Source organism: Coffea arabica, chromosome 5c (assembly GCF_036785885.1).
Source record: "Coffea arabica cultivar ET-39 chromosome 5c, Coffea Arabica ET-39 HiFi, whole genome shotgun sequence".
Taxonomy (NCBI): domain Eukaryota; kingdom Viridiplantae; phylum Streptophyta; class Magnoliopsida; order Gentianales; family Rubiaceae; genus Coffea; species Coffea arabica.
The window spans coordinates 41,685,217-41,704,362 of record NC_092319.1 but is presented as its reverse complement, the minus strand read 5'-3'; the positions used below and the strand labels follow the sequence as shown (position 1 = coordinate 41,704,362).

Below are 19,146 nucleotides of genomic sequence, written 5' to 3'. Positions count from 1 at the left end.
ATTGCCCTCTAAAGATAAATTTTCTATGGAAAAAAATATTATTGCAATTGTAAATGATTTTAAACTATAAAAAGTTGCATTTACAATTTGTCTAACTGTGTAAACTTTGACACTTGTTCACAGTCAAGGAATTCATAATAAATAAATAAAACACTAAAATTAGTATTGTAGAATCTCGAAACATGAACTTGAACTTCCATGATTCCGATAAATACATATTTTAAGTTAACCAAAAATAACAACTTTCTGTCATTTGTACTCGTCCCAGAATTGAATGAGCAACTTTTGAAAGAAACTACTGAGAACCTGCCATGTATTATAACAAGAAAGAAAGTAAGATATAATCCATCAAAATTAGTTTACTGCTATAAAACCAAGTTCAAAGTAAATCAAGAGCCTTGAATGATGCCAATAATCACAGGACAAATTCAACAAACATCTGCACTTTTGGTTACTAATAGTCTCATACAAAATTCGTTACCCCTTCTATTTATCAACCCATTTCACAAGCAAGAAACTTTTTTTTTTTTTTGGGTACCTTGTTTTGGGTACAGTAGTTGTCAAAGTCCAGAAATGAAAAGATTCTTACAGGTAAGCTAAAGTGTCTTGCTGGGTAACCTGAGTTCTTACCAAAGTGAAAGTATTAGATGTGCTAGATCCCTGGAGATGATATGTAAGTAAACTTTTCTACAACTTGATCATGAAACTGCGCAATTTACACAAAATGCCAATGGAAGATAAGGTGAAAAAGGAAATAAAATGATCATGCAATCAAATAGGCTAGGAAGATCCTAAAACGTAAAAAAGAAGCAGAAACTTCACCAGAGAGGATGTCTTTATATTCTAATGACATACTCCAACCCAAAAGCCAAAATACATGCAACTCTAAATAAGGTCATGTAATTCAGCTTTTATTTCCAATAAAGTTCATATTACTCCAGCATCAAGAATCTATAAAATTTTCAGGTGTAAAGAAAAATAGTGAAGGCAATATTCACAAGTGTAAAGAAAAACAGTAAAGGCAATATTCATCTAAAAAATTGGTCTTCAATTAATTTCAACATTGCTCCTATTCAATATTCACAGGGTTTACATGGATTGTTGAGGCTTTTGCAACAACTTGTTTAATCAAACTTTTGATATATGTTCTATTCCCATAGAAAGAAAACACAAGTACATGTGTCCATTAAAAACCCCTGAAATGGAATGCAAAACTCTAAATATATAGGGAAGGCAAATAATAAATAAGTTTCTATGAGTTGCTGTCCATTTTATCTTTTTTTGTAAAATCTCAAAATTAGTCCAATGTTGGTTATAAGGTTTTGCTAATCTCAATATTATTAAGAACACCGGTTTCAAAGCAGATTCATCAAGTACACTATTCCCTGATTGTCACAGTCAGTATTAGTTTGTTAATCATGGTTAATTGGGATATACTTCACACACTTCACATGGTTTGAAATTAACTACTTCAACTGTTAACAGCCTAAGGTTTTAAGCCAAGCATTGAATAAGTTCTGTAGATAGCATGCTTAGCAAAGCAAGCATGACATTCCAGGCTTTAATCAAACAATGTTGATCCAAATCCAAAAAAAATAAAAGAAAATTACCTATGAAATACCTATGGAATGGGGGTAAAGGTAGTAGAAAATTACAGTTGAAAATTTAATCAAGAGAAAAAAGTATACATAAAACAGGAATGGAGAATCCAGTGGTTTTTAGAGAGAAAGAAAGAAAGATAAGAACAGAAGGATTTTTTGAGACAGAAGCCTCGAGTAGGAGAGGATTAGGAAAAATTTTTAAATGGGAATCAATTAGTTTTCTCAACATTGAGCCCAATATTTTTGTTGCAGATATAGGAATTTATATTTCATCCACCAGCAAAGAGGGAAAAATTGTTTGCTGCATAGAAAGAAGAGGGAATAGTTTTTTTTTTTTTTTGATAGAAAGGATTGGAACACTCTAACATGAGATAAATCCAACAAGACATCTTCCCATCCATTAAATGCCAATCTCACAATTTATCATTTGTTCATTATCTTGCTCAAAATAATCATTTACTTTTTAACCGCACATACACATAAAAGGAAGCCTTGTTCCATTTTTTCTACTTGACCAGATGTTTAGGAAAAAAAATAATTGAAGCACAAGATAAAAGAGACAAAAGAAAAAAACAAACATGAAAAATGCTTACTTCTCTAGTTCTTAAAAACCCAGGGATAAGGAATGCCCTTTGTGAGTTAGGAGTTTAACAAACATTTTGCATGGAAGAAAAGACATGAAATAACTAAAAGGAAAAACCTACCAATAGTTGCTGTTCATTCTTCTTCTATCACATAACTGCCATTAAAACAAGAAGCGAGTTTTAGAAGAGGGAAAAAAAGGAAACTATAAAAAAAATTATTAAGTTAATAATCACTTCGTGAATAAAATAATGTTGGAACATCCATTAAAATCACAATCATTTCGTCTTCACTCTTCTACATCTTCTTCCACTTGAAGAAAGAAAATGAAAAACACAGCCATCTCTCCAAGTCCAACATAATCTACTAAAAAAATATGTTGAAAAGGTCAGCTAAATCTTTATAAGAGAGAGATAAAAAAAGAAAAGAAAACCATGACTTGCATTCCGTATAGTGATTGAGAAGTTTAGAAAAATTTTTAGGAAAACAAACACAAAGACATAACATGCTTTTTTTGTGAGAAAAAAATCACTATAGGATGTACCTTAATAATAACATATTCATATAAACAGATGGAAACACATCTATTCCAAACATAATCCATTTCAAGAGACATCCTTGCAAGGAAGTTAAAACAACCCTCCAGATAATGTTGGAGGAACATCAGTCTTAAAAAAAATCAAGTGCGGACATTATTACATGAAGTAAGCAATAAAAACTGGTACCAGAGAGCTAAAACTAAATATAAAAACTTGAGCTTCATAGGCAGTAACAAGCATCTAGCAGCTTATATTTACAATGGAAATACTTCGTGCAATAATTAACACCTTCAATTTACCAACTAATTTCACATGCATGATGAAAGTTATGAATCTATTCACTGTTTTCTGTCTCTGTTTTATGTATTTATTTATTTTTGGTTAGTTGCATGTACATAATCTGAGGTTCATAGTGTTTCAAACAAAAATCGAGATTTATTTCCTCTTTGCAAATTGAGCACAATAATTTTCTCTTACCTATCTCCATATTAATCTCTAATTGTTTGAAATGTTTCTACAAACCCCCCATTTTTTTTAAAACAATACTTCAATATTATTAGCACAAATCACAAGTTACAAATAGGGGACAAGACCTGGCCTCCGGAGCGCATGCAGAGCTAACCGTCGGCAAACCCCTTTTATTTAATGATGGATTTCTGTTTTCATGCCATGGGAACATTTTTTAAAGGAGATCAAATACATCCGGAATAAATCCACTTTAAAAGCACTATTTCTTGCTTATGCATATATACCATAAAAAAAAAGGAACAACAAAGCAGTTAAAGATGACTTTGTATGCAGTATGGGAACGAGAGCCTCCTATCAATTTTCAAAAGAGATACAGAGAACAACAATCACTGTTAACTTCAAAGTCCTGAAAAAAAAAAACACAGCATCTGAAGATCTTCATCACAGTAAAGGTGAGTAAAAAGATAGTTTACCGCGGCACAAAAAGATAAGAATTAGTTTCTTCACCTCAATTATAACTAAGAATGCACTTGTTCACTATACTATTACCCCATATGTTAAACCTTACACATTGACAAGCACAAATTGGAAACAGTGACAGATTTTTAAATGCATCTGTGACATCTAATGTATCAGATGAAATTCATATACGCTGTTCAGCAAGCAAAGATAACACTATCTGTCAGATACCACCACAATTTGAACATCAGATGGACATTAAACACATGAATCTTACAATAAATGCCATCAAGCAGACAAATGCAGTGTAAAATAGAGAAGTGATGTCAGAAACAAACTACCTGATGCCCATTCCATTCAGCATTTGAAGGCACGCCTAGGGCTGGCGGAAATATCATTAATTGATACTGAAGAGCAGGGTGAGGCACTTGTCTAGGCAGCACCATGCAATTGAGCAGATCCACCGGTCACAAAACCCGAAGTATGGTCATTTCCTGCTACAGAAATAGGATCAGGATTAGATGTACCCCAATAATAACATATTCATATAGAGAAAAGAACCTTTAAAGTTGCTTAGAAGAAAGAAGAATTCATAAAAAAAAAATTAGCAATAACAGAAACAAGAGAAGAAATCTACTGAGAGAGTATAAAAGCAAGTCTTACCAACAAAAATCAAACAATAAAAATAATGTCACTGATGAAATTTCCCCAAAGGGAACAAAATACTGTATATATATGTGGAAGTAAATTCTAGAGAAGTTTCTATGCATTATTTTCCAATTTTTCTTTTTTCTAAAAATGCAAAATTGGGTCCAACATCAAAGGTCAATACTATGAAGCATAGGGATACTATTTTCTGAACATATTTTTTCCAGCCAAAGATCAAGCCAAGTTTCTTCAATAATTTAAAAGAGCAAAGACGGTATCTTCATAGTAGATTACATGGATTTTGCTTTTGAAACTTCATTTATCTAATTCATATAACTATGTATCTCATGAATCATGAACTGGTGAAAACATCTTCAAGGAATTTAGTCATAATAATGATTTCACTTTGCACATTAAAACCACAAAACCAGAAAAATCGACTATGAAATAAAGGTTTCATCATACAACTTCCCAAATCTTGGCATTACCAAGAATACCAGGTAGTTTAAATAACAGATTCGTCATGTTCACCAGCCAAGGAAAAAAAAGAAGATAGAGAAGAAAAAGATACTCATATCTAATTTACTCTGACAAAGACAATAAAACCCAAAACACAAAACACTGGAAGAAATTTGCTCATTCTTCCAATCACTTTCACCTTTATCCTTTCGCTGACAAAAACCTCAATAAACAAAAATAGGCTAAATTAGGTGAGAGAAACTGTTTATAGAAAAAGACTATGGTTTATAGCATAAATAGTAGAACACAAATAAATATTACCAGCTTTAACTACTTCTTAGAGATGTCAACTTCAAGTCTTCATATTCCTTCCTGTAACAACAACTAATAATATACTCAGAAAAGTAACACCAAAAGAACAAAAAAAAAAAAGGAAAAAAAAATCGTCCATCAAATCCTAAATTGGGAGTGGAAGGGAAAAAATTAAATTAGAATGATACAACAAAACTTATGTTTTTCCTTACCAGTTGTTTTTCACGGGTGGCCATTTTTTCTCCCGGCTCCAGAAAAATCCAAGAAAGGCAAGAACGAAAAAGGGAACAACAAAACACCAAGTAAATAAATATCTAAAAGCCAGCTAATCATCAATTATTCATCATCACAGACCATATCAAAAGTTTTTCTTCTAATTAAAAATAAAAAATCAATGATAAAACAGAAATGAAATGGAGACATTAATCATGGAAAGAAAGGGGAAAAAAAGTACCATATCTGCATTCAAGAAATTTGCACCAGATAGCAGAGATGAAATATTGACCTTCCCCTTCTTCATTGTTTCACAAAAGGACACGAAGGAGATGGGAAAAAAAAGATTTGCTGCTTTTAGCCAAGAAAATAGAAATATTAGGAAAATTTTCAGAAAAATAGAAAAAATTAGCCCTAACTACTCGAGGGAGGGAGGAAGATGAAGAAGAACAAGAGGGAGAACCGGGAATAGAAGGGGAAGAAGATTACCAGCCATTTTCTGTCTCGAGCCCATCGTCCATCAAATCCTAAGCACCCACTCCTCAGAAGAAGAAAAAAATCTAGACCTTCCAATTGAGATTGCAATCTCTGCCAAGTACAATCAAATGCCAGAAATTGAGGGGAGACCTCTGGGTCTCATGGAAAAAATGGAGTTTTGTCTAGGAACCGGTCTTCAAGAGCTCTTGACATTGATTGATGCTGCTATGTTTTGAATAAAAGACAGAAAGAAAGAAGAGGGAATTTTGTCCAGAGGATAATAGCAATAAGAACCGGTCTTTTAGAGTTGTTGACATAGACAAATGCTTCTGTGCTTGAATAAAAGAGAGAGAAAGAAAGCGGAGAAAAAAGTGGTTGAAGATTCATCCACATACGACGCCGTTTGGTTGATCAAAGGGCAAAAAAAAAAAGGAGACAAACCGGTCCAGCATCAGCTCCACATCATCACCACTGACCAATCCCCACGCCACACATGGGCGGACGACCATCCTAGGTGGCAGGGAGCTTCCCCTCTTTATCTATATGTTTAATGAGGGCTTCATCGTCTCCTTCTTATGGACTGGGAGGGGAACTCTGTGCAATGCACAGTGAAAGCATGCAAATTGTCCAATCCGGTCCATTTAACAGACAAATTGTTGTGATGATGGATGTTGAATTATTTGGGGCCATACAATTAGGAGGCATGTAATTAGTAAAAAAGAATTATTGAATTAAAGAGGTCAGTGAAAATTGCAATTCAGTGTCATCAAGAATACAACTCACCATAGCTGGACAAAATTAGGAAGCACATAATAGGTCCAATATACATAATATGAAGCATTGAAATAGAAATTGTTCACTGTCTTTACAAACAAAACCTCTTATTTAAAATGCAAGGGGCGCGCATAATGTCTCCAATTATATGTATCCAAAAATGAAGCTAATAAATAATCATCGCAGGTCCGTAGGACAGACAGAGAGATAACTCCGATCTTCTTTCACTCTTCGGGCTTTGACTCATTGCTAGGCAAAACAAGCCAAACAAATCATTAAACATTCTCTCAAATAATTTACTTAAGTTGAACTCAGGCCACACAATCAAATAACAGTAAGTATAATGATATCTGATTGGGCCTAGAACAACAAAGCCTAAAGAAGTGTTAGATTTTATAAATGAGGTCCTTTAGTCTCCATATCTTGACTAATAACCTACACATATAACAACAGCAACATATTTCAAGCAAAGTGAAGACAATTCTCTTAAGTCTTAACAAATTTAGCAAGTCGGCAAAATGTTGAACTCAAAAGTCATAGATCAGGAAAACCCCATCAATCCATTTTAGTTGTGAGGCGTAAAGATAAGTTACATTAAATGGATTGCTGAGTTTTTCAAATACTCTAAAAGTATTCTAAAATGTACTTCAAAAAGTAATCTAATTTTTTTTAATATTTAAAAAATATTTCAAAATATACTATAAAAATTCTGCTACAGTAAAATTTTTTAAAAACACCCCCAAAAACAACTAATCCAAACGGGTAGTTCTAGTATGGTAAAAGGTGCCAAAAAAGAATATTGAAATGGTCAAATAATAGTGAATTCCCCAAAGAATAGGAAACTTAAAACGACCAATGCCTATCTTAGCGCCAAGTAATCCAAGGGTCTTTTCTTGAAACTCAATCTCTAGCTTTTTCTTAACATTTTGATCATTATAGGAATGACCATAATGGTCATAATTTCAGTATCATTATTTCAACTTGCACTTCTTCACACTACTTTCTCCTTTTCTTTTACATCCCTCTTCATACTGCCAATGCCTTTCATCCTTTTTCCAATAAGTTTATACCTATAAATATTGAAATTCAAGAAATGAACCCAAAAGGTTAAAGATGAAATATACAAATTTATTACCAAGTAAAACTTACTCTAACAACAAGTGTAATCAATCAATAAAAATAATCAATGAAAAGAGACTAATAGCAGAAACCTCCCCTGACTTTTATAGTAATAGCATTGACCTCCCCTATCAATTTTGAAATAGCATTGACCTCCCCTATCAAAAGTTGGAGGCAATTTAATAGGCAAAAGTGGGTCAATTTACTAAAGTACCCCTGACATGATTTAATTTTACCAGATGAATGTGATGAGTACTTTCATCAAACCCAACAAAACGTTTGTTAATAAAAAATACACTAAATTAACTATTTCTGCAAAGTTTAACTAATTAACTAAATAACTAGTAATCTAATTAATTAATAACTAATTATCTAATTATTAATAGTTATTAACTAATCAAACTATTTCTGCATAGTTAAACTAATTAACTATTAACTAATTATCTAATTGCCCTCAAGGGCTTGGTCTGGTGGTTGAGGTTGCTGAAGATGGAGCCTCAGGTCCCTGGTTCGACCCATGCTGCCAGCAAGTTGCTGAGGGTGGTGAATAGTCTGCGGGGTCCACTCCCTGCAGGACACACCTAAAAAAAAAAGAAAAAAAACTAATTATCTAATTAACTAATTAACTAATTAACTAATTAACTAATTAACTAAAGCTATTGTCTGTCCGAAATTAACAAATTATTTGCATGTTAAACTAATTAACTAATTAACTAACTAATTATCTAATTAATTAATTAACTAATTTTTGTTTATCTTATTAACTAATTAACTAAATTTGTTGTCTATCCGAAACTAACAAACTATTTGCATGTTAAACTAATTAACTAATTAACTGCTTAACTAATTAACTAATTAACTAAAGCTGTTGTCTGTCTGAAACTAACAAACTATTTGCATGTTAAACTAATTAACTAAAGCTATTGTCTGTCCGAAACTAACAAACTATTTGCATGTTAAACTAATTAACTAATTAATTAACTAACTAATTAACAGACTATTTGCATGTTAAACTATATGTAGTACGCATTACCTATTTAAAGTATTGACTCTTTATGGGTATTTTAATTTCAAACATTTAATTTATGATAAAAATATCAATGTTTGTAAGTAAAATTCAAAAAGTGTTACAAAAAATATCAATATTCTTACTTTCAAACATTTAATTTATGGCCCTATGCCCCTCCCTTTTTGTAAGAATATTACTGTAACACTTTTTGAATTTTACTTACAAACATTGATGTTTTTATCATAAATTAAATATTTGAAAGTAAAATAACCATAAAGAGCCGATACTTTAAATAGGTAATGCGAACTGCATATAGTTTAACATGCAAATAGTCTGTTAATTAGTTAGTTAGTTAATTAGTTAATTAGTTAAGCAGTTAATTAGTTTAACATGTAAATAGTTTGTTAGTTTCGGACAGACAACAACTTTAATTAATTAGTTAATTAGATAAATAGAAATTAGTTAATTAGTTAATTAATTAATTAGATAATTAGTTAATTAATTAATTAGTTAATAGTTAATCAGATAATTAGTTAATAGTTAATTAGTTTAACTATTAACTAATTATTAGTTAAGCAATTGTCAAGCAAATAATAATTGTCAAGCAAGAAGAGGGCAAAATTGGAAGAAATTTCTTATCTCACTTCTACAAAAGCTGTCAGGGAGGTTTCTGCAACGAATTGTTACTGTTCAGGGGAGGTGAATGCAATTTCTAAACCTAGAGGGGAGGTCAGTGCAAATATCAGAAATCTCAAGGGAGGTTTCTGCAATTATCCCTAATCCAATTGACTATATTTTCTTGGCATTTTTGCAATGAGAAGCATAGATTTTATACTTTCCAGCAGCTCATGTATACTTGATCTTTTGTTTAAAATCCAAATCACCCTTAGCAAGAGACCACTGTTCTTCTGCACTTTTTCGTGCCCACAAATCTGCAATCTTGACTGACTGGCGTTGAAAATACTATCAATAATAATCTCCCAAAAACAAAAAACAAAAAACAAAGAAGTTAGTATCAGTACTAATATCTATTATGGTCAAATAAACACACTATAAGGCAGCCAAAATATGGTAAATTTAGTTGGAACTCACAAACAAAGTGCAGGGTACTAAATATTGAGATATATAAATTACATGCATAGAGATAATGCCACCACTTAAAAGAATAGAACAGCATTACCTCAAAGATTTAGATACATCACAACAGATGGAATTAAGATGTAAATAATTACACTTCCAAAGAGAATACCTTAGGTGATATTGTAGATCAAGTTTGTCTAAATGAGCGAACCTTAATGTTGCAAAATATATGTCAAAAAGCAAATATACACAGGAGACTAATCAACTTGCACGCAGAACTGAGTTCTTTCGCTGTTGTTCTGGATCCTCCTCTCCGTGGTTCCCCACCCCTATTGCTCTTCATTGGTCAAGGTAATAACAATGAATAGCAGAAGCTAACAGCAAAAAATATTTCTGATTAGTTTAGGTTACTCAATAATTTTTTTCTTTTTTTTTTGGGAGATTGAAAGGCAACAGATGTCAGTCTCATATTTTATGAGTTCTAGAAACCAATTCGTGAGGTATGATACAGTACTAAGGAAGTTGGTTTTGTGTTTATAAACATGAAAAAACTCCTATAAAGAGACCTTTCATCCGAAACATATGTGGCTATTATGAATGCAATGACCTACTTAAGCTAATAATCAAAATTGAATGAAATTCGTGCTGTAAAGTTTAAATCATCTAGCACCAGAAAGCAATAACCAAAAAATGAAATAAAAGAAACACATGGTACAACATGAGACTTGACAAGATATGAGGTTGTAATTTCCTTTTTACTCCTAGAATTTTCAGTTTAAAAAAGGCATCATCATAAGCAAATAATTGGGTAACATAAAGTTCGTTGAAGAGAAGATGACATTTCACACTACAAAATAGTCCATCTAGAGAGCCAAATAAGGAAGTTGACATGCTATGAAGTTCCAAATACGGACGTGCACAAAATATTACTTAAAGGCTGTCTTGTTTTAAAACAAGAAATAAAAGGTAAGCAAACAATAAAAGGCATCTTCACATATATTTTGCTTAAAGGTAAAAAACGACAATAAAAGGTGAGCAAACAACAATAAAAGGCGAGCAAACACCTGCTTCTTCCTGTAGTGGAGACCAGAAAAGAAGACAGAAGAAAGAAAAGGTCAGAGATAAAAATCTGATGGGGAAAAATTTATCCCTGAGAAGTTGCAATGGCAAAGTACCTTCAGCTGTGTGGACAATCATTTCTGTACTCGTACTCTTAAACATATACTTCTTTAGAAATGTTGACTTGTCCTAAAAGATGCAGAGACAGAAATTGCATGAAGACCAGGTCCTATATCCAGTGAAAAAACAAGAAAGGACCAGCTTGGAGGTTTCTTTGGAAAATCTTGAAATTTCTCTGCAAAAAAATTAAAGAGAAAAGTCTTAAACTCGACCCTTTAATTCTGGCTCAGGATTTTGTTGCTTTATCTGGGGTTAGATATAATTTCTTTAGAAGGTTGAGGATCTCTATACTGAGAAATATGCGTGCATCCATATCGTATCCCATCAATGTATGATATCGAAAGTGTTGGTGATTATTAAGTAGATTAGGTTCCTGCCCTAATAGATGGGCATGATTAGTAACTTTTCCCACTTGCTAGGAAGGATATATTACATATTAAAATCATGTTTTTGTTTTTGTATCATGTATCTGTCCTAATAGATGGGCATGATTCATATGCTAATGTTCTCATCGTATCCTACCGTGTGGGAGTTACAAAAACTGGGCGGTGTGCTATAATCTCCAAGTTGTTTCTGTGATTCTTTGTAGTGGAGTTTTGTGTCTGTTACTGGCTAATGAGCACAAAGTACAACTTGTTGAAGACTATTTAGGCTATGCTGGAATCTTTGCTTGTCCTACTTAACAAGCCCTTTTTCGGGTGCTTTGACCTACATACCTTTACTTGTATGGAAATAGCGGTTATATATTTATATATAGGGATAATTGCAGAAACCTCCCCTGAGATTTCTGATATTTGCACTGACCTCCCCTCTAGGTTTAGAAATTGTATTCACCTCCCCTAAACAGTAACAATTCGTTGCAGAAACCTCCCTGACAGCTTTTGTAGAAGTGAAATAAGAAATTTCTTCCAATTTTGCCCTCTTCTTGCTTGACAATTATTATTTGCTTGACAATTGCTTAACTAATAATTAGTTAATAGTTAAACTAATTAACTATTAACTAATTATCTGATTAACTATTAACTTATTAACTAATTATCTAATTAATTAATTAACTAATTAACTAATTTCTATTTATCTAATTAACTAATTAATTAAAATTGTTGTCTATCCGAAACTAACAAACTATTTGCATGTTAAACTAATTAATTGGTTAACTAATTAACTAAGTAGCTAACTAACTAATTAACAGACTATTTGCATGTTAAATTATATGTATTTCGCATTACCTATTTAAAGTATCGGCTCTTTATGGGTATTTTACTTTCAAATATTTAATTTATGATAAAAACATCAATGTTTGTAAGTAAAATTCAAAAAGTGTTACAGTAATATTCTTACAAAAAGGGAGGGGCATAGGGCCATAAATTAAATGTTTGAAAGTAAGAATATTGATATTTTTTGTAACACTTTTTGAATTTTACTTACAAACATTGATATTTTTATCATAAATTAAATGTTTGAAAGTAAAATACCCATAAAGAGTCAATACTTTAAATAGGTAATGCGTACTACATATAGTTTAACATGCAAATAGTCTGTTAATTAGTTAGTTAATTAATTAGTTAATTAGTTTAACATGCAAATAGTTTGTTAGTTTCGGACAGACAATAGCTTTAGTTAATTAGATAAATAGAAATTAGTTAATTAGTTAATTAATTAATTAGATAATTAGTTAAGTAGTTAATTAGTTAATTAGTTTAACATGCAAATAGTTTGTTAGTTTCGGACAGACAATAGCTTTAGTTAATTAGATAATTAGTTAATTAATTAGTTAATTAGATAATTAGTTTTTTTCTTTTTTTTTAGGTGTGTCCCGCAGGGAGTGGATCTCGCAGACTATTCACCACCCTCAGCAACTTGCTAGCAGCAAGATTCGAACCAGGGACTTGAGGCACCATCTTCAGCAACTTCAACCACCAGGCCAAGCCCCTGAGGGCAATTAGATAATTAGTTAATAGTTAATTAGTTTAACTATGCATAAATAGTTTGATTAGTTAATAACTATTAATAATTAGATAATTAGTTATTAATTAATTAGATTACTAGTTATTTAATTAATTAGTTAAACTTTGCAGAAATAGTTAATTTAGTGTATTTATTATTAACAAACGTTTTGTTGGGTTTGATAAAAGTACTCATCACATTCATCTGGTAAAATTAAATCATGTCAGGGGTACTTTAGTAAATTGACCCACTTTTGCCTGTTAAATTGCCTCCAACTTTTGATAGGGGAGGTCAATGCTATTTCAAAATTGATAGGAGAGGTCAATGCTATTACTATAAAAGTCAGGGGAGGTTTCTGCAATTATCCCTTATATATGCTACATGGGCTGAGGAAGAAGAACTGGTTCTGGTATGAGTATAGTTCACAATATTTAGCTTGAGACCTTTTCTTAGTCGGAGAATGTATTGCGATATCATATGAATTCCATTAAGATTGTTTTAATCGCTTACTTTCACATCATGTTACGATGGCTTGTCATTGCGGAGGTGGTGGAATGTGTTTTATGGGTATATTGTGAAAAATGACCTGCGACTGTTTTTGAGCCTACGGCATCTCAAACATGAGCTTGTTTTGGAAGATTCTATGTAATATATGATAGGGTATAATTTGTTAGTAATTTTATTATTAATTTCCCCTTTTATCCCTGATAAATAGTGTGCTAATTGCTGATATTTACTCATATTTGGTATTTGGACTTAATTTCAGGAATGAAGCAGAAAACCACCAAAAAGAAGGACTTTATGGAAAATAGGGAGACTTCTAAGGGCTTCAATTCTTGGGCCCTTGAATTGGTGGGAGACCACAGGCTAGTGGAAGGCATCTAGTCATTTGGGCTCTTAAAAGAAAGCTACGGAAAGAGACTTGGAGCAAGAAGTACTTTGAAGGCTTTGTCCACATGTGTGGGGACCACCTAGATAGCCTTTAGTCATCTTTCTTTTGTTGCTTAAAGAGGGATAACGTAGAGTAGCAAAGACATCTCTAGTTTTAGTCTTTTAGTTTAGTTTTAGTTCTTTTTTCCTCCTGACTGGCCTCTGACACACGTCAGGTGTTCGACAATATTCCCCAACGGGAAAACCACCTTTTATTCCTTGCTTCTTAATAGAAAACGCAATGCCTTTGCAATCTATTAATTCGTGTGGTGATTTAATTATGCGGCGTGGTTAACTCTTCCATCTAGTCAAGGGTCAACTCGACGGCGCAGTCCCGAAAATCTGTGAGATCTAATTAGTTTTCACGTGTTCCTTTATCTATTAATATTTGCATGTTGTCTGATTTAATTTTCATGGGATTATTTTATTAATTGGATGTCAAGGGCCCGATGTTCAATGTGATATATTAATCTCGTGCCAGTTTAGTCAATTAAATCCGTAATTGTTTGATTGATTAATATTAGTGGCAACTGGTGTGTTTACACATTAGGGGAACGTGCAATCTAATTTAAATAACCCTCGTAGCGTGTTATTGGTTAGGACTAGGTTTTTCTAGTTATTAATGCAATTGGGAAATTAATTCCTACGATCGTACCTAAGAGTACTTTTCTGGTTAGAGGTGATTAATGGTCGTACCTTGGTCATCTATTAATTAAGGAAAAATTGGTCATCAGAGTTCATCGATGGCTATAACTAACCTATTAATAAATTAAGTGAACCTCTCCTGCATCAATGATCGGATAAATGGACTGTGCCTGAGTAGTTGCATCCTTGGCTAGAATTTATTTATTCCTGATTAAATTCCTGCTATATTTGTGCTAGTGATTTATTCATTTTTAATTAAATTGTCTAATTATTTTTAGTTTCATTCCGGTGAAATCCCCCCCTTGTCAATTGGACTTTAAAAAGAGACAGATATCTCCAGTCCCTGAGGAGACGACCCTACTTGCCACTGTCTACTATTTAGTAATTTTTGTCAATTAATTAATTCTGGTATATCGGATTAAGCAAACTCTTCGGGAACAGGGTGAATCAAGTAACCCATTGCACACCTAGAGTCCCTGCTCCAGTACCTAGGATTAATTATTGACTGCTCTTAGTGGTAGCTAGGTTCTATATTATTATTATTATTATTGCACAGGTTGACGCCCTGTCAATTTTTGGCGCCGTTGCCGGGGACTGGCGTTATTATTTGTTTCTTTATTAAGTTCATTTTTGCTCTAATTTTCTGGTATTCCTCTAGTGTATGCCTAGGTCTTCTCGTACAGGTGAATTGACTTTTGACCCTGAAATAGAGAAGACCGCGCGTAGAACTAGAAAGGAAACCAGACAGCTCAGAGAGGAGCACTCCAGTGCTGCATCTCAGAGATCTGAGCCCGAAGTTGAACCATCAGATTCGTTTGGTGACACTTCAAGTGATTCGCACCAAGAGAACGTCACCATGGCAAACACACAAACATTAAGGGAGTTGGCTGCTCCAAACTTGACCCAACAACCTCTTTGCATAACTTTTCCTCGCCTTAGTGAGAATGCAGCTTTTGAATTAAAACCTGGTTTAATACATTTGTTGCCTGTTTTTCATGGTCTGCCAGGAGAGGAACCCCACAAACACATGCAGGAATTTGATATGGTGTGTTCGAGTATGAAACCTTCGGGAGTAACTGATGAACAAATTAAATTAAGGGCCTTCCCTTTCTCTCTCAAGGATTCGGCAAAGGACTGGTTATACTGTCTACCTGCAGGCATTATCACCACGTGGCCAGAGATGCAGAAAAAATTTTTTGAAAAATATTTCTCTGCATCCAGAGCTGCTAGTTTGCGAAAGGAAATATGTGGCATCAAACAATTTCACGGGGAATCCTTGTATGAATATTGGGAGAGGTTCACCAGGCTACGTACCCGATGCCCGCATCACCAAATAAGTGATCAACTGCTGATTCAATATTTCTACGAGGGACTACTAATGAACGATAGAAATATCATTGATGCAGCAAGTGGTGGTGCACTGGTGAATAAGACTACCCAGGAGGCATGGGACTTAATTGAGCGAATGGCAGAGAATTGCCAGCAGTTTGGTACGAGAGCAGATGTTCCTACGAGAAAGGTCAACGAGGTAAGTTCATCTTCCATTGAACAGCAGTTATCTGAATTAACCTCATTTGTTCGACAGATAGCTGTAGGAAATGCACAGCAGGCCAAAGTGTGTGGGATTTGTACGAATATTGGTCATACCACTGACTCGTGCCCACAGTTACAAGAGGAGGGAATTGAGCAAGCAAACATGGCTGGTAACATGCCCATGCCACGTAGACAGTATGACCCCTATTCCAACTCATACAATCCGGGTTGGAGGGATCATCCAAATCTGAGCTATGGGGGAAATAAGCAACAAAGTTTCATCCCCAATAGACAACAGGGTTTCCAGCAACAATATCAAACAAGGAATCAACCCTCCTCTGCCTCAAGTATGTCCCTAGAAGACATGGTTAAAACCATAGCCTCTAATACTATGAAATTTCAACAGGACACTGAGGCCAGCAATCAAGAGATGAAAGCACGTATGCAAAACTTGGAGAATCAGATGAGTCAATTAGCCTCAATTGTCAACCGACTAGACTCCCAGGGAAAGGGAAAACTTCCATCCCAACCTGAGGTGAATCCCAAGAATGTAAGTGCAATGACCCTCAGGAGTGGGAAAGAGGTTGAAGGACCAGCGCCAGTGGCCCCAAAGGACAAGAATGAGGACTGCATTGAGAAGGAGCTTGAGGAAGAAGGAACTCCCGGCACAAATAAAGAGGTAATACGTAACCCAGTGGTTCCAATTAAGCCTAACCCACCACCTTTTCCTAGCAGGTTGGAAAGGCCGAAAAAGCAAGACAAGGAAAAGGAAATTTTGGAGATGTTTAGGAAGGTAGAGATAAATATCCCCTTACTTGACGCAATTAAGCAAGTACCCCGGTATGCCAAATTTTTGAAGGACCTATGCATCAATAGGAAGAAATTGAGGGGAGATGAAAGGATAATTGTGGGAGAGAACGTATCTGCAGTGCTTCAAAGAAAACTTCCACCCAAGTGCGGAGACCCAGGTATGTTCACTATTCCTTGTAAAATAGGGAACACTAGCATTAGGAATGCCATGTTAGATTTAGGAGCCTCTATAAATGTGATGCCCAAGGCTATATATGTTTCTCTGAATTTGGGCCCCTTAAAGGAAACTGGCATTATAATTCAATTGGCTGATAGAACTAATGCTTATCCCGATGGGGTGATAGAAGATGTGTTAGTGCAAGTGAACAATTTAGTGTTCCCTGCTGATTTTTATATTCTTGATATGGGTGATGAACGTTCTCCAAATCCATCACCAATTTTGTTGGGGAGGCTCTTCTTGAGCACAGCTCGTACAAAAATTGATGTTAGTGAGGGCACCCTAACGATGAAATTTGATGGAGAAATAGTTCATTTCGGTATATTTGAGGCCATGAAATATCCGTGTCATTCTATTGCTGTTTTTGCTGTGAGTGTAATTGACCCTTTGGTGCAAGAAATATTTGAGATTAATGGCAGGGATGAATTAGAGATAGCAATCACCAAACATTTGGATCTGGAAGCAACCTGTGAAATGGAGTTAGGCATCAGTTTGCAAAGAATGGTTGGAGCCTTGCATTCACTAGGCCAAAGTCCTCCAAGGTATGATGTCGCTCCTATATTTGTGTCTGAACCACACCTAAAGCTATTACCTTCTATCATGCAGGCACCTGAAGTGGAGTTGAAACCCCTACCCGAGCATTTAAAGTATGCTTATCTAGGTGAAAAAGAGACGTTACCAGTGATAATATCATCTAAATTATCACCCACGGAGGAGGATAAGCTACTACGGGTTTTAAGGGAGCATAAGGAAGCTATAGGGTGGACAATTGTAGATATCAAAGGTATAAGCCCGTCTGTGTGCATGCATCGAATTCGCCTGGAAGAGGATGCTAGGCCGATAAGGCAACCACAAAGGAGATTGAACCCCATCATGATGGAAGTGGTCAAGAAAGAGGTAATCAAGCTTCTGGACGTAGGAATTATTTTCTCTATCTCAGATAGCCCATGGGTGAGTCCGGTCCAAGTGGTGCCAAAGAAAGCAGGGGTAACTGCAGAAGAAAATCATGAAGGGGACATCGTCCCAATCCGAAAGCCTACGGGTTGGCGCCAATGTATCGATTACCTTAAATTGAACGCGGTGACCAAGAAGGATCATTTTTCTCTTCCATTCATCGATCAAATGGTTGAAAGGTTAGCTTGTCGTGCCTATTATTGCATTTTAGATGGTTTCTCTGGTTATTTTCAGATAGCAATTGCGCCAGAGGATCAAGAGAAAACCACTTTCACTTGCCCCTTTGGCACTTTTGCCTATCGAAAGATGCCCTTTGGATTGTGCAATGCCCCTGCAACATTCCAGAGGTGCATGATTAGCATTTTTTCTGAGTATGTGGAGAGAATAATTGAGGTATTCATGGATGACTTCAGTGTCTATGGTGATAGTTTTGACGATTGCTTAGATAACCTGACATTGATTTTAAAAAGATGCATTGAGACTAACCTAGTTCTCAATTGGGAAAAATGTCACTTCATGGTTGAGCACGGGATAGTTCTAGGACATGTAGTATTATCTAGAGGAATTGAAGTTGATAAAGCTAAAATAGATGTGATATCTGTTTTACCTTACCCCGTAACTGTACGGGAAGTTCGTTCTTTTCTAGGACATGCAGGTTTCTATCGCAGATTTATCAAAGATTTCTCAAAGATCGGGGCACCACTTTTCAGGCTTTTGCAAAAGGATGTCAGTTTTGAATTCAATGAAAAGTGCAAAGAAGCGTTTGAGAAGTTAAAAAATTTGCTCACTTCTCCACCTGTCATCCAACCCCCTGACTGGAATCTTCCGTTTGAAATTATGTGTGATGCCAGCGACCACTCCGCGGGTGCAGTTTTGGGGCAAAGGGTGGAAAAAGCGGCTCACGCAATATATTATGCCTCTAGAGCTTTAAATGGCGCCCAACTCAATTACTCTACTACGGAAAAAGAACTATTAGCTGTTATTTTTGCTTTAGAAAAGTTTAGACCTTATTTGTTAGGTGCTAAAGTAATTGTGTATTCTGACCATGCAGCTTTGAGGTACCTGCTGACCAAAAAGGATGCTAAACCCCGCTTGATAAGATGGATATTGCTCCTGCAGGAATTTGACTTGGAAATTAGAGATAAAAAAGGAGCGAAGAATCTAGTAGCTGACCACCTAAGCCGAATACTG

General features: G+C 34.6%; 1 long non-coding RNA gene across 1 annotated transcript; it reads right to left on the bottom strand.

Annotated features, from left to right (window-relative positions):
- Positions 1-54: 54 nt before the first annotated feature.
- LOC140007757 (uncharacterized) lies at positions 55-6,122 on the bottom strand. Its single transcript, XR_011815148.1, has 6 exons — positions 5,771-6,122; positions 5,281-5,632; positions 5,078-5,128; positions 3,991-4,143; positions 2,306-2,340; positions 55-306 (listed from the first exon to the last, which is right to left on the bottom strand). It is a non-coding gene; the product is annotated as an uncharacterized lncRNA (long non-coding RNA).
- Between the last annotated feature and the right edge of the window lie 13,024 nt (positions 6,123-19,146).